The 7,487-nt window shown below is 35.8% G+C and overlaps 1 long non-coding RNA gene across 1 annotated transcript; it reads right to left on the minus strand.

Annotated features, from left to right (window-relative positions):
• Positions 1-6,243: 6,243 nt before the first annotated feature.
• Positions 6,244-7,487, minus strand: LOC133528665 (uncharacterized). The gene is made up of 2 exons (XR_009801030.1): positions 7,063-7,487; positions 6,244-6,504 (listed from the first exon to the last, which is right to left on the minus strand). It is a non-coding gene; the product is annotated as an uncharacterized LOC133528665 (long non-coding RNA).

Consider the following 7,487-nt stretch of genomic DNA (forward strand, 5'->3'; position numbering starts at 1 on the left):
TACTAGTAATTGTCCAGACTTAGTTTTAAAGTACTTACATATAGCCTTGATATTTATGGTAGCTTTACAATGAAGAAAATTCTCCTTTATCTACCTCACTCAAAGGCTATTTACCGAGGAAAGTATTGATTGCTGTATTCAAAATTAACTTTAAAGTGTCGTAACATAAAATTTGATTATATTTTAGGGTCAGTAATGCGCATGTAATATACCTCTGCAGTAGCGGGCATTCATAGGCTACGGTGATTGTTTACCATCAGGCAGGCCGTATGCTTGTTTGTCTCCGTTGTAATTACATCCAGAGAATGGTTGGTAAATTCTAAATTATACAAAATGGTTTGTTTATATGGTTACAGACAGAAAATGCCCATCTAAAACTTATTTAGAGCCAACTAAAGCTTGAAAACACATTTACACTTAATGGCGTCCTGGCTTGTAAATGACATAAAAATAGTTGTACCTTGTGAATATTAAGATATATACAACTTTATCAATATACTACAGTGAAATCAAAGAAAGTTTTATACTTTTTTAATATTAACGAAATGAAATACCAAGAGCAATTTCACTCCTTAATTTTATTATGCTATACATACATTTTACATTTATACTATGTGGATACATAAATAATTATTTAAATTGGATATAAATTAATAACTTCTAGATGGTACGTTGTTCTCTTTAGTCAAAATCAATAAATCAGTATGTTCGTAACATACTGATTTGATATCGATATTTTATTTTATTTTCGCATTCAGGATTTGAATTTAAATACAAAGCTCTGAACATCTGCTAGTAAATTATATTTGTTGTCTTGGATTTGGATACGAAGTATAATTAATAATCAAACGAACTTACCTGTGAAGTTTGATTACAATTATGCGAGTATCCAAATCCAAGACAACAAAGACCCGCCCCCCATCCCCAAAAATGAAAATAAAATAGTCTCTGTTAATAACACAAAAATAACTCTGAAATAATGAGTACTGGAGAAGCGATGTCGAAGCAGGAACGCAGCGTAGCGAGTGAGAGGGACAGCGCGAACTTGTTTTTTAAATACTATAATCTCTAAAATGTGTGACTTGGACTGCACGATAACGTGTACTGCTGCTAGTAAATTATATTTGTTGTCTTGGATTTGGATACTCGCATAATTGTAATCAAACTTCACAGGTAAGTTCGTTTGATTATTAATAGAACATTATGACACAAATTGACTAAAGTCCCACAGTAAGCTCGTCAAGAGCCTCATCAAAATATCATCAAGGGGGTGGCAGGGTCAAAAACTAGCCGAAAAAAACCTCGCGTGATTTGTATGAGTCATACATACACGTGTCTTACATCAAAATGATTCGTTTGTACAGTACATTATTTACAAAACAATGTATAGTTTAGGTTATAATTTATAAATTAAAGCTTGATAATATTTTTGCCCGGCTACGGCTATCTCTTCGACCGTTTCCCATATGATATGATATGATATGATATGATTATCAATCTCACAATATACAATTTCACTTAAAACTACGCGTGGTAAATTCTTAGGATTCTTATATTGTGATCGTCAGAAGGGAGAGCACAGCAGCAGCAGTCTTTGGTGTCGAAGACTGGAAGCATAGCAGTCTTTGTTGTCGGAGACTGGAAGCATAGCAGTCTTTGGTGTCGGAGACTGGAAGCATAGCAGTCTTTGGTGTCTCATTTAGATATCGTTTGTATGTCGTATAATTGACAGAAGCAGCTCGATTCGGGCAACCAATGTCACTTTGACGTTAGAAATATCTTAGATAGATCTTATTGGAATCACAGCGGAATCGTAATAAACGTCAATTTTGATATGTCGTTTAGCTATCGATCTTTTAAAGATCTTTCCAAGATCTTAAACGTGTCTCAATCATGTCTAGTCAGACTTGTTAGGCCTTATTTACACGGTTCGAGAACTTGCATACGAGTTTCATTACATTGCGGTATTTGATCGGCCGGCCGAATTGGATGCAACCTCAATAGTCCGCAATGTAACTAAAATAGCATGCGAGTTCACGTGTCGTCTAAATCAGCCCTTGATATTGGAGTGCTGGTAAAACAATCTGTTAGCTATTGGAACTTTTTTAGGGTTCCATAGTCAACTATAGTTTCGCCATGTCTGTCTGTCCGTCTGCGGCTTTGCTCTGTGATCGTTAGTTCTAGAAAGCTGCGATTTAGCAAGGATAAACAAATGGCGATAGAACGGTAAAATAAAACCTGTAAAACATGGGAGGTAGGTTAAATTGCTTTCTTTATCTTCTTCTTCTTTGTCCGTCCCTGCTCCCGTTATCTGGGGTCGGGTCTCCTCACACTTCTGCGCCAGGCCTGTCGGTCCCGGATTGTCGGTTTTGGCAATTGGGCTTTCTTAAGGTCTCTCTCAATGTTGGACCACCAGGTTAATGGCGGCCGGCCGCTACCCCGCTTGTGTTCTGGTAAGTTTAGGGCGATTCTTACCACATGGTCTTCACTGCGCCTCATTATTGCTTTTTTTATACAGGGTGTTTATTTAGTCTGCAATAATTTACGGCGTGAATATATAGGTCATACTGAGCAACTTTTACTATGGGACCAACCCCGAAATCGCGTTACTACAGTTAATTTCTGAACTATCTAGCAGATAAGGGTTTTTCCAGTTTTTAAATTTAAATATCTAATCCCAGTTCAGTTCGCGATATAACTCAAATAGCTACAGCTATAGGCTTTGTTAACGCTTCCCTGACACCCTAAAATTCCTCAAAATATCCTACGGGTATTTGTAAACATGGATACTTCCTTTTTACATGAAAACTTTCCTAAGTGTTGAAGTTTCTACGTGCACATTTGTTTATAATCTATACATACTTACCCCTTACTTCTATTTATTTTACTGATATTATAAACGGTAAAGTTTGTTACCAACACACGTAAACAAAGTATCTTCTCGCCCGTAAACAGTTTAACATTTTAAATTCTTAAGTATACGAGTATCATTTTTGACGACCAGTTTGGCCTAGTGGGTAGTGACCCCGCCTACGAAGCCGATGGTCCCGGGTGCAAATCCTGGTAAGGGCATTTATTCGTGTGATGAGCATGGATATTTGTTCCTGATTCATGGGTGTTTTCTATGTATTTAAGTATTTATAAATATTTATATACCTATTATATATATCGTTGTCTAAGTACCCTCAACACAAGCCTTATTGACCTTACTGTGGGACTTAGTCAATTTGTGTAAGAATATCCTATAATATTTATTTTTAATTATCCCAAGGTTACGGTTCCCAAGATATAAGCTCTACCTAGTTTTGAGACCACTGTAAATTTTTTATGTAATATTTTATGCCTCTATAGATCTTTTTCAGTTTCATTTTCGTGGCGACATCTGCCCGAAGCTTTCAGCGGGCCTCCCAATTGCCTAAAATCGTGTCCAGTGACCGCAAAGCTAGCGGCAATTAGTTTTGATTGACGCCAACTAAAAGCTCACAAAGCCGCGGCTAAAAAGCTTTCTACGTAATCCAATCATTTTCTATTGTGTTGCATTATGGGGCTTTCGATAGTTTTAACTACACCCAGTTTTTAGGGTTCCGTAGCCAAATGACAAAAAACGGAACCCTTATAGATTCGTCATGTCCGTCTGTCTGTCCGTTTATGTCACAGCCACTTTTATCCGAAACTATAAGAGCTATACAGTTCAAACTTGGTAAGTAGATGTATTCTATGAACCGTATTAAGATTTTTACACAAAAATAGAAAAAAAAACCAATAAATTTTAGGGGTTCCCTATACTTAGAACTGAAAGTCAAAAAATCTTTTTTCATCAAACCCATACGTGTGGGGTATTTATGGATAGGTATTAAAAAATGATATTGAGGTTTCTAATATCATTTTTTTCCAAAACTGAATAGTTTGCGCGAGAGACACTTCCAAAGTGGTCAAATGTGTGCCCCCCCCCCTGTAACTTCTTAAATAAGAGAATGATAAACTTAAAAAAATATATGATGTACATTACCATGCAAACTTCAACCGAAAATTGGTTTGAACGAGATCTAGTAAGTAGTTTTTTTTAATACGTCAAATGGTACGGAACCCTTCATGGGCGAGTCCGACTCGCACTTGGCCGCTTTTTTTTTAAATTAAACCAGGGACATTGGGGTAATTTCGAAAGTAGAGAAATTGTATTTTCTATTCAAAAAGTGTCATATGTAATAAAAAAGTGGGTCAGAGTAACTTAGTTTTACGGTATTTTGCGGGAATTTAATTATTTATTTCGTAATTTCCAAATATGAATAACTAGCTGCTTGTATTTTTTTAAATAAAATAAACTCGCATAAATACTAGAAATAGACGACACCTAGATATGTAGTTATGTCTAGTTAATTATTAGTCTAGTTATCATTAATCTCTCGCGGCGACTGTCTGTCAGCTCCTCTCAACTGGTGACGTGACGCCACCCGTGACGGCATGACGCGTGTGAGGCATGTCGCATGTAGACAGACCGTTTAAGGGCCACCCCATCCTATGATTCGGTTAAATAATGTTTTTTTTGAAAACAAATTATATCCAAATTGAAAATAATGTAGTATGATTAGCATTGCTTGTTGTGTTTGACGCACACTAGCGTCCCCTTCCCTCCCCCTGACGCATGTCCTGGTTGAGAGTTTTTTTTTTTTTGAAAAGTATACATTTGAGGAATAAAATGTCAATAAAATAAATAATTCTTATTAAATTCTTAATCAAAAAGGTATGCACATTTTCATATTACAGATGAACTAGAATATAACATAGTACTGAAATAAATATTACTTATAGGGAATATCAGTTTGTTCAACGGCTAAATTTTGTCGAAGTTCATATAGCTATAACATAAAAATGGTGCATAAGGTAAAAAAAAACCTTATTTGTTAGAAATTTATTAAGGATTATTTCTTACATTGAAACTTTATTCTTAACTTTAATACTTTTCTCAAAAAAAAAAAATACCGTAAGCCGGGACATATTTCATGCTAAAAGGGACGCTAGTGTGTGTAAACCACCATTAAAAATAAATAAATAAAATAAAATTCATTTATTTCGGACAATAAATAAATAAATAAATAAATATTATAGGACATTATTACACAAATTGACTAAGTCCCACAGTAAGCTCAATAAGGCGTGTGTTGTGGGTACTTAGACAACGATATACATAATATATAAATATTTATAAATACTTAAATACATAGAAAACCCATGACTCAGGAACAAATATCCATGCTCATCACACGAATACATGCCCTTACCAGGATTTGAAACGAATAATCCGTAGAATCCATATTACATTTTGACGACCGGTTTGGCCTAGTGGGTAGTGACCCTGCCTACGAAGCTGATGGTCCCGGGTTCAAATCCTGGTAAGGGCATTTATTCGTGTGATGAGCATAGTTACTTGTTCCTGAGTCATGGGTGTTTTCTATGTATTTAAGTATTTATAAATATTTATATATTATATATATCGTTGTCTAAGTACCCTCAACACAAGCCTTATTGAGGTTACTGTGGGACTTAGTCAATTTGTGTAATAATGTCCTATAATATTTATTATTTATTTATTTATATACCTATACTCTAGGTTAATCATAATGTTTCATGACGGTGGATGTCAAATTTTACATTATTTCAGTACCCCTAGTGTAATTCGATTGCGAAACGTGACGTTTTTTTTTTATACTACGTCGGTGGCAAACAAGCATACGGCCCGTCTGATGGTAAGCAGCCTCCGTAGCCTATGTACGCCTGCAACTCCAGAGGAGTTACATGCACGTTGCCGACCCTAAACCCGCCCCCCCTTATTGAGCTCTGGCAACCTTACTCACCGGCAGGAACACAACACTATGAGTAGGGTCTAGTGTTATTTGGCTGCTGTTTTCTGTAAGGTGGAGATACCTCCCCAGTTGGGCTCTGCGCTAGATCTGGAATGACATCCACTGGCTGTGCCCTACCACACAAAGCGCAAGCGTTTGCGTTAAGTCTCATATTGTATGAGATTTTGAGTTTAGATTTTGTTTGCCACCGACGTAGTATTAAAAAAACACAGGTAAGTACTGGAAAAATTGAACTCATGTATAAAAATTATTCACCTTGGGCCAAAATCCAGAGAGGAAAACTTCGAGAACATTTGTATAGAAAAATAATAATAATTGTGACGTTTAGCGTCGCAATAATTAGGGTAGACTGCAGAGTGAGACGGAAGAAAACTAACCTGAGTAAAATTTACAAGATGTATTCAAAACAAAAAAAACTAACTAAAAGAAGGACAAGGTCGTGAGTCTTTTCTGAGCTGGCACTACACAGTTAGGTCGGAAACAAGCCCTTGATAGGGGTCACTTCCCTGCACTACGGTTTCGCACTTGTGGAGGAGGCTGTCATCAGCAGGGTTCCGGATCCTCAGCCGGAACCTTCCGGAACATGAACGGGAGCACGCGCAGTGGGGTCGGTGTGTTCCAATTGAAACCCCAGACTTGGTCCCTGGAATTCCGGTAAAATGGCCATTTCAAGAAAAGTCCGATTTTTAACTAGTGACTGCGACATCCGGATTTAGGCCAAATTAATGTGCTAATTGAATAGTAGGCTGGTTTAGTGAACCCCAAAGCATTTAAATGGTGATCAATGATGTGGCAGTCACAAGTAGAAACATCATTATTTTTTTTAAACAAGGAAGAAAGTGAATCGAAAGCTATTAAATCTACTTCTACTAACATAAAAACAACTAATGGCATTACCAATGCATGAAAACTACAATTCGGAATGTAATTTTGTACTATTAAATTAGATTTAAGCATAACTTTAACTATGATTTACAAGATTTTTACAAAGTGGGTAGACTTATATTTCTAGAAGGATTGAGAAACTTATTATTTCCAACGTTACTTCTATAGGGAATTACAGTTAAAAAAAAGTTAGTGAAATATGTACCCATTAAGAACAAAATGTAAAATGATTGCATGAAGAATATGTTTCCTTACTATGCTATTAACTACGGAAGTTACCTTATTCTAAAAACTACAAAATATTCAAAACACTCACCCTATTTGGGGAAATACTGGAACTTAAACTTAACACATTTAGTTTTAGATTTTATTTCACCATATTAAAAATTTGTCACTTCATGACGTTTTAGATTTAGTTTATTTGACCTTTCGCTGTCAAAGCCGTGGTAGAAATGTCGCGGACGCGTATGTGTCTCATTAACCGGCCAGTGCACATCGCTTATCGCGAGCGGGTGACGTAGTCCTTTGTATTCGCATCTAGTTTTATCTAATAGCAAATGAAGTCGTCAATTCCGTTTGTTCGTAGATTTATTATGTGTAGTTTATTACTTTTTAGAGTTTTTGTATGATTTCTTTGTCAATATATATATAGTGAGTATTAGTTAGTATTATAGTAATTTATAATTATATTTAGGTTTTAGTTGTATTTTTTTATTTCATAGGATTTTAATTAAAGATAAC

Source organism: Cydia pomonella, chromosome 19, assembly GCF_033807575.1.
Source record: "Cydia pomonella isolate Wapato2018A chromosome 19, ilCydPomo1, whole genome shotgun sequence".
Lineage (NCBI taxonomy): Eukaryota > Metazoa > Arthropoda > Insecta > Lepidoptera > Tortricidae > Cydia > Cydia pomonella.